Source organism: Hippoglossus hippoglossus, chromosome 24 (genome assembly GCF_009819705.1).
Source record: "Hippoglossus hippoglossus isolate fHipHip1 chromosome 24, fHipHip1.pri, whole genome shotgun sequence".
NCBI lineage: Eukaryota > Metazoa > Chordata > Actinopteri > Pleuronectiformes > Pleuronectidae > Hippoglossus > Hippoglossus hippoglossus.
In genome coordinates, this window is record NC_047174.1 from 9,224,254 (window position 1) to 9,233,128 (window position 8,875).

At 45.3% G+C, this 8,875-nt stretch overlaps 1 long non-coding RNA gene across 1 annotated transcript in view; it reads left to right on the top strand.

The window, feature by feature from the left end:
• Window positions 1-8,875, top strand: part of LOC117758280 — a 125,128-nt gene that overhangs the window by 113,379 nt on the left and 2,874 nt on the right. The gene's annotated exons all lie outside the window — the stretch shown is intronic.

Sequence of the window (8,875 nt, forward strand, 5' to 3'; positions counted from 1 at the left end):
GGCTCACTCTGACAGTTTTGATGGGTCCGGCAGGAGAAACTCAGCTGCAACATATGTTTTTAAATGATCTGTGTGAGAAGCACGGGAAAAAAACTTTTGAGGGAGGAACACCATGAAAATTCTCTCTTGAAATGATGTGAACAAAAGTCTGTGTATCACACAGTTTTGAGAGCCTTAAACAAAGGCTGAGCAGCTATATCTTGCCCTGCATTATTCTCCTCTAAGCTGCTTACATCCCAGTTGTGCTCTGATACAGAGATGAAATCTTGGAGAGACGTGTCTCTGGACCCGGGAAGCGGCGGCCACTGATTGGAGAATAGAGCTCTTGGATGGAGGATGCACTCTGGGGGTATCGCACGCGCGCACCCCAAAAGACGGCTGGACACAATGAGAAATCACAGCTCTTTCACTTTCCGCCCATCTGCCCGCCATGGAGTGTGCTCGCTGCGTGCCACTTGGCTTAATTCTGTCCCATCCGCCACCACAAAAGCCCCCCGATCCAATCACAGGGATCAGATCTGGGCCAAGACCACGAGACGGGGAGCCAAGGAACAGACCTGAATCAACAGCCCATTCTCCCAAGATCTCTCTCTCTCTCACACACACACACACACACACACACACACACACACACACACACACACACACATAGCGGGGTCCAGAAGTCTGAGAATACTTTCACATTCAAGCAAAGGGGGAAGATGATCTTGGACCCTGGTGGTGAAAATAACGGGAACAAGAGAAGAAAGAGTGACGAGTATGAAGAAGAGAAAGTGTGTAAGTTTGACTCGGCCCAACTTTGCCTCCTGGGACAGATGAAGAGATGACAAAAGTCAAACAAAAATGAGAGTGGAAAAGTTACCACCATTTCAACAAAAAAAAAAGCAGCCAGGAGATCAGGGTAGAAAGACAAGGGCAGAGAAATGCTTTCCTCAAATACCACACATCCCCTCTCTCTCTCTCTCTCTCTCTCTCTCTCTCTCTCTCTCTGCCTCAGCCTCTCTCGTTCGCTCACAGTTAATTGTGTGAGATCAGGTCATCAGTAGCAGTGCATTAGAATAATGGAAATAGATGGCAGAGACCTACGGATGGCAACACAAGCCATCTTCCCTATTTGCATGGCTGTGTGCTCCGGGACAATTATGTCATTATCACAGACCTCCGTTCCGTGTGTGTGTGTGTGTGTGTGTGTGTGTGTGTGTGTGTGTGTGTGTGTGTGTGTGTGTGTGTGTGTGTGTGTGTGTGTGTGTGTGTGTGTGTGTGTGTGTGTGTGTGTGTGTGTGTGTGTGTGTGTGTGTGTGTGTGTGTGTGTTCTCTCTGTGTGTTTTAAATGATATGGTTTTAACTTAAAAACCTCTGAATCCCTGCAGCGGCTCTGATGCTTGTGCAAAGCTTAAAGGAACATTCGCACACTTTCCGCTGTCTCGCTGTGCGTTAGATGAGAAAGTTCTTATCACTCTTTGGTCTCTCTGTCGCTAATAGGAAGCTGGACCGTTTAAAAAAAAAGAAATTCTTCTTTCAACTCACCCTAACCCCGGAAGTCTACAGTTTTTCACAAAACACCATGAAGTCAACTCAAATGCAAGGGAATTCCCATCGTTGCCTCTTCCTCCCAACACCTTCTGACCCTTCCAGGCTATATAGGGATCCAGACATATAGCCATGTTGAAAAAATACCAGACAGACAAAAGAAAATAGTCAAAACTCATCAGTGACAGCATCTTCTCTCCTTCCTCCCGTTCCCCCTCCGCCCTGAAATGCCTGAAATGAGTGAGGGCTTTCGAAAATGGCAGGACCTCATCAGCGACCCCAGACTCAAGAAAAACACAGCGAAAAGCCGGGAGGGGGGTGACCTTTAACTGCTACAAGTGTCCGCTGCTTCCTCCGTGCACGGCCGACACTTCCTGTGCTCATCAAGGCGGGGAACAGGAGGCCACCTGCTCACCATGCATTGTTACCTCCGTCATGGCGGATGCGCTGTATGTGTGTGTACGTGTGTGTGTGTGTGTGTGTGTGTGTGTGGGCTTCTGCTTCTACTTAAAAAAGTAATAACCTATTGAAATCACCACCAGCGCGGCACTTTTCGCTTCACTTTCCAAAACGCTGGAAACATGCAAAGTACATGTTTTGACGGTGGCAGCTGGATCACAGCGCCATCTGAATTAAAAAAGATCATTATTGATGTGATAAATCTGAGTAGTTATGAACACGGACAACAAGAGGCCATTAAATCCATCAGCGGAGTCTTCAGGCTGTTTCAGTAGCGTCAGAGATGTTGGACAACATGCATTTATCTCACTAGCAGCAGGCATTGTGGAGAAAAGGTGCGAGGTCCTTTTTTTTCTGTGAAACCTCTTAGCGTACCATAATCAGGAGTGATAATGTGTCTCATTCTATGCTAATGTGTGTGTTTTACAGCAATCAGGCGACAGGTGATGATAGCGCGCACCGAGAGATGTTCTGCCGTGTGCGTGTGCCGCGGGTTTGTGTGCGAGCGCGCAAGTGTGGACGCAAGGCACCATTAGTGACTTCCCAGGTCCTCTTCAGGAATACAATGGGCGGCGAAATTGCTTTAATGGAAAAAGGCTAATGTGAGACGCACACACACGAACGCATACGCACACACGAACACACCGCCTTAGCAAATCACTCAAGCCGGTGAGAGGTAGAAAAAGGGAGGATATTATCACTTACACTTGAAAAAAAATAGAGATGGAGGAGAGAGAATAGACAGCGAGGAGAGAGTTGGCGCTGCTCTTCTTCCACTTACTTCCGCCCACTAGAGTCGGTACTTTTCCAAAACACAGGCACAGATTCTCAAGTTAAGATATATGATGATTTATTTTTTCTAGCCCGTCTGCTTTCCTTAAACATGCAGCAACGATTTGCGGAGAGAGAAACATGGAGAACAAGAAATTGCTATGTTGAGTCAATTTGAATGCAAAACCTACTCAATGCATCTGCAACGATTTTCAATCAATCTGTCAACACATTTTCACCTTCTTTGTGACACATGTATGAAAATAATTTTGTTTAGTAAAAAGGGTAGTTTAGAGATTTACCATCTCTCAGGACACTCAAATGAAAAATGATCAACATTTTTAAAAAAGTGTCTAGACGCCTTTTTAGACATGAACTTGAAAATTGGGTCTGGACATTTTTCAGAGTTCACCTTTCACATGAACGCAGCAGATTTTTTTCCTTTCTTTAGCCTCAAAGAGACGATTGTGTGTCCATTAATCATCAAAATCCAGTACAATAAACGCACAGTTTAATAAATGTGCACCTCTTCAAACCAGTTCCTTCTATATATGACCACTGCTTCCTGTTAGCAGCTGGCTGTCGTGCATCATGTTCTAAACACAGTGAATAAACAATCAAATTGTGTTCATTAGCATAAGTTCAACAACCAACTCACGTTCTCTTTTCTTTGAGAGACAGGTCCACACACACACACACACACACACACACACACACACACACACACACACACACACACACACACACACATTGCTCGGTAAGACAAGGCACGTCCCTCCTTTGCTTCTAAATGGTCTCATCTGTGCCCTGCTCAAGACTGGCAAGGCCTGCAGCATCTGTTTGACTGCAGGCCATGCCATAAGGTGCCAGGACTCCAAGGATCCTACGCACTCCCTCAAGAACACTGCTCCACGCCCCACTCACCCCACCCCTCACCCCCTTTCAGCCCCCTCCTCACCCTCAGATGGTGCACTCTTGCCGCCTGTTACCATAGACACTGTGATATCATGACGTCCAGTGAACTCCATCACCTTCGCTCATCAGTGACTCAAACTGGCTCTCCTACCCCTCTCCTCCTCTTCTCTCCTCTCCTCATCTTCTTCCTCTCCTCTTCCCTCCTCCTCTTCTTCCTCTCCTCCTTTTCTCTTCTCTCCTCCTCTTCTCTCCTCTCCTCTCCCACCACCTCACATTTTAGTCTTACAGCCCCTTCCCCTCACCCGTCACATCGCACTTAACCTTCTACCCTCCCTTCCTTCCTTCCTTCCCTTCGTTCCTAATCTCATCTGCCCCCACTGTTCTCCTCTCCACCTCCCTGACAGTCCTCCATCCTTATCTCATTTCCTTCTCATGCCCCCCCCCCCCCCCTCCCCTCACCCCCCCTGTCAAGATGTGTGACATGTCTTCTACCTCCCTAATCTACCCCCTTATTTCCCCAACCCCACCCCTGCTTCCCTCTGAACCTCCTCCTTTGCCTTTTCCCCCAAGGGTGAGAGAGATGTCGTATGGCTGGGACTTTAACTCAGGCTGTGTGTGTGTGTGTGTGTGTGTGTGTGTGTGTGTGTGTGTGGTAACAGAACATGTCTCGTCGCCAGGATGACTTGCGCCTCGGAGGAACAGACAGATTAGTGGGTGGATTCTCGCTCCCAGCGCAGCGTTCGAGCAGTATTCCCAGGAATGTCTCCTCCTCAACAGGCATCACATTCCCCTCCAGGTCGCCCGCGGCAACCCCACATCCCCGAACACAAGGAGGAGAGAAAGTGATCTGATGGAGCTCGCTTTCTCTCTCTCTGTTATATTTCCTTATCTCTCTTTTCTTTGTGCGATGCCTTTGTCCCTGAGCTGCAGCCACAAGATGCTTTTACATGTGTGCGTTAACACATAACAGGAGCACTTGCTGAGAAAGAGTGGATGAAGAGAAAGAGGGAGAAAGAGAGGGAGGGAGGGAGAATAAGGGCCCCGGTCCGAGGGAAGGGGAGGGTGGTCTTATGACAGAGGGGGTCTGTGGCTAACAAGCGGTGCAGAGCCACAGAAGGTGTGTGTAGCCGAGCGTGAGGAAGCAGTGTAGACAGCACAGGCCCACTGAGATGACCGCGGAGCTAATGCTATGTTAGTGAGCTGCTAACGGCATGCCTGGGCCCTGGCTCGCCGCCCTTCCACACGGATCACAGAGGCCCACAGCACAACGAGAAGAGACACCTCAGGTCTGGGGGGGAGGTATTACTAGTGACACATCTTTTGGGCACCGGTTGGGACTCCTTTACCATCTGAGCCTCTCGTATCGTGACTCACACGCAGCCGTGCGGGTTATTTAAAGAGACCCCCCTCCCCAAATCCAATGTGGCGGGGAAGGTGAGGTAGAACAACGCTCAGAGCGCGGAAAATAACCTCCACTTAAAGTCGAGGTACACGGAGGAAGCTTTATGCAGCAAGACACCTTGGATAATGTGACTTGAAGGGAGATGAGGCACCTCTCAGGGTTTACAGGCATTTAGGCGTTTCTCCATCTGGATTGAATTCCACTGATAAACGCACAAATCCGAGGGAACATGTTGGTCTATACCCTGATAACAAAAAATACATATGCTCGAAAATGTATTTTAGACTGAAGTTACTAGCTCTGAAAATAAAAACACCAGACCACTGTGTATGGAAGCTCACATTGGTCCTTTGTGTAGTTTGTATTATTAATTATATTATTAATGAATACTGGAGTGATCCCAAACTTCTGTCCTAAACAGAGCAGTGTTCTGGATAAATAAGACCTTTATCGTCCTGCTCATAGAAACGTTCTGCTTCATAAATATACTTGCCGACCCTTGATAATGATATTAGCTTGAAATTTTTTTATTTCCGTCATAGATGACATTTTTTTAACCTTAATTTAGAATTTACTTGTTACATGAGGGGATTTTTTTCAACTAACACTGGAGTGCCACCTTTTTTTCTACATGTCTTATGTGACGTGAATACTTCAAGATTGAGTTAATTTTGACACTTTCATTGAAGGAATACATGCAGACGATTCCAATACTGAGGAGACATTCCATCTATTTAAGGGTCAAAGGTCATACATGTTGAATTAAGCATCAGATTTGTGTGTGTGGCCTCACATGACTTCACGTTATGTTGTCTCACGTTTGGAACATTCATGGTTCATGTTGGTTGTTGTGTTTACAGAGACAAAGTGACTCTGACTCTACATGAACTATGTCTCTTCATCGTTAAATCATCTTTCATTTCTCTCAGTCCAGTGGATCAGCTGAAGTATCTGAAGCCCAAGGCGTCAGTGCAGTGACCCCGCGTTAACAAGTAGTAATACATCCGTTAATTAAAGCTAGATCAATAGATTTAATTAGATGTACATTTTCACGATTACTGTGATACTTTTTATAATCCGGAGCTATTACTATAGAGTTACTTAGGTGTAGAAACAGGAAGGATAAGAACACTTTAATCTTTACTGAATATTTTGAGCCGTTCTCTCCCGCACATTTCAGTAGATGCTCATGTGCTGTTGTTGGAAACTGAATCCTGATTATGTACAAACAAACACGGGTGGGATTTGTTTGTGCTCTGTTTATTGATGTTGTTTGGTCACGATCTCTTGAGGACGACACTGGACACCAGCTGCGGCTGCTTGTTACAATATAAAATCGCAGTAAAGCCAGAAAGGGCCAGAAAAACTATTTAGATCAAATTAACTATTTTGTTTTTAATTGAGGAAATTACAATTTGCTGCAACATGAGTGTTTTACTGTCGCATTGATTTAATTTTGCTCACTGAAGTCCAGATATTTTCCTGAAATCTTCCAGAGCGGCTGTATGTGAGAATGTAAATGTCCGAGTCAGTTACTGTGGTCATTTCCCAGAACTTTTCCCACAAGCCTCCAAGTAAAATGTCAGAGTCCAGACCCAATTTTCCAGATATTTTCTGGTGTTCCTGTCTGAAAACAGCTTAAAGGATATACAGTATATCGGTGAAAACAAATTGATTAATTACCTATTTCCTCTTAATCCTAATGTAAAATACCCTAAAAGGAGAGAAATTCAAAATATAAAGAAATTGTGATGAGAACAGGAATAAGTCATTAATTTATTTGTTTTACACCTTGACCCATTTCTCCGTGCAGCTCACCTGTACACGTGCTGCTTTAAAGCTTTTCACTGTGTTGCTAATGTGTGTCTGTGCAGTAGTTAAGATGTGTGTGTGTGTGTGTGTGTGTGTGTGTGTGTGTGTGTGTGTGTGTGTGTGTGTGTGTGTGTTTGTGTGCATGGGGGGGGGGGAGTGAGGGTAATGAAGAGGCATTGTGTCTCCTCATAATGACATCATGGCTCTGACAGAAGCTGCAGAAGACGCCCGAGGTCTCGGAGCAGAAACTCTTCAGCTTGGCGCAAGTGTGCGTTTGTGTGTGTGTGTGTCCGTCCCTGGGCTACAGGAGTTCTCCTGGGCTTTGTGAGCGAAAGTCAAACCGTCAAAGACAAAAACAAAACCTGACCACCAGCAATATTAGGCAGAGGGCAGGCCATTTGGCTGCTGCCCGCTCGCTGGAGCCTCAGTGTGAAAGCGATGGGTGCGAGGGCTGAGGGGAGGCACGTTTGAGGAGAGGGAGAGAGACAGAGAGAGGGAGAGGTGGGAAAAGACTACAGAAAGAGAGAGAGGTCCAGGAAGTTGCAGGAAGGGTTCAGGGGTCAATTTGGCCTCCAGGCTCGGGTGACGCTTTCAGGGCTCTTTACAGGAGGCCTGTGTTGCATCATGGGAGTCCTTGGCATGTCCTCTTAATCTTGCCTCTGACCAGACGGATCCTTCCCTGTGGCTTTGTACACACACACACATGCAAAACACATGCACCTTGGTTCTTTGTGTGTGAAGAGCACAGCAGACACTGGTGGATTAGAGCTAAAATCTTTTAATAAAGTAAAAGTACGAGTACAACAATTTTAATTCAAAATCCTAGAAGTACAAAAGTACTATCAACCACATATCAACGGTAAAACTAGTCTGTGTGATGTTATTATATTATTAACACAGAAGAATTTTTTTAGATTTTAAATCATGTAGCTGACGGAAAGTTAATACTATGGATACTTAAGGCAGTACGCTCACATGTAGTACACTGTGTACACAGTATACTCACTGGGGGTAGTACATGTTTCCAACAATGAAGTGTTGTCTAATAGCAAACATGGCTGTTCTGTATTCCCCGAAATGACGATTGCAACGTGTGACCGGTATTGTCCCCTGCAAAATGTAGCAGAATAAAATACGAAGCAGTAGAAAATGGAAAAACCTGAGTTGAGTATTAATACTTCAAAACTGCACTTGCGTCTAGTACTAGATTAAATATTCTGACAGCTTTTAGAGCTTGAGATGTTTCAAGGAGAGGACATCGTGTTGTTTCAAATCATCATTCACAAGAAATATAATGAAGGTGTGTATTGCAGGCTTTATAATTCCACATGAGCGAATTTTAAACCAATATTTTAAGAAATCCTTCATGTAGCTTAATAATACTTGCTCGAGGGATCCGGTCATTGTGAACGCAGTGAAGGCACATCTCACATCTGCGCTGAGTAAGATTGACAGGCTTCTTCTCTGAACCTGTCGCCCTGCGTGTGTGTGTAATGAGAGACGGGTCTGGCAGCGAGCACTAATCAGCCCAGACTCTTGACCCTGGGGCAGTGAGGCCGACGCAAGAGAAAAACGCTAACAACTGCAGTGACCTGGGCGTGTATGTGTGTGTCTGGATGAGCGTGTGTCATCTCAGGTGATAGAGATGTAGCAGGACTGAGTTCACATTCAGTTCACATAATCTACAATGTGGATTTTCTTCAAAATGGGAAAGAAATATTGTTGTATTAGATTCGTAAAGAGATTATAAGGAAGAAAAAATGTAAAGTAAACAGTTTCTTCTTTAGTGCTGCATTTCTTTTCTTTTTTAACCCTACCTCTGATTAGTTTACTTGTTGCCCTCGTTGGTTGGATTGGTTTGGTTAGTGACGATGAAGTGATGGTTGGGTAGAGTTAGGGTAAAAAGCTAGTTATGGTTAGCTAATCAGAGGAAGGGTAGGAGCAGCTCTTTGCCCACCTTGTGTGGTGAATAAAGTAACATGCTCA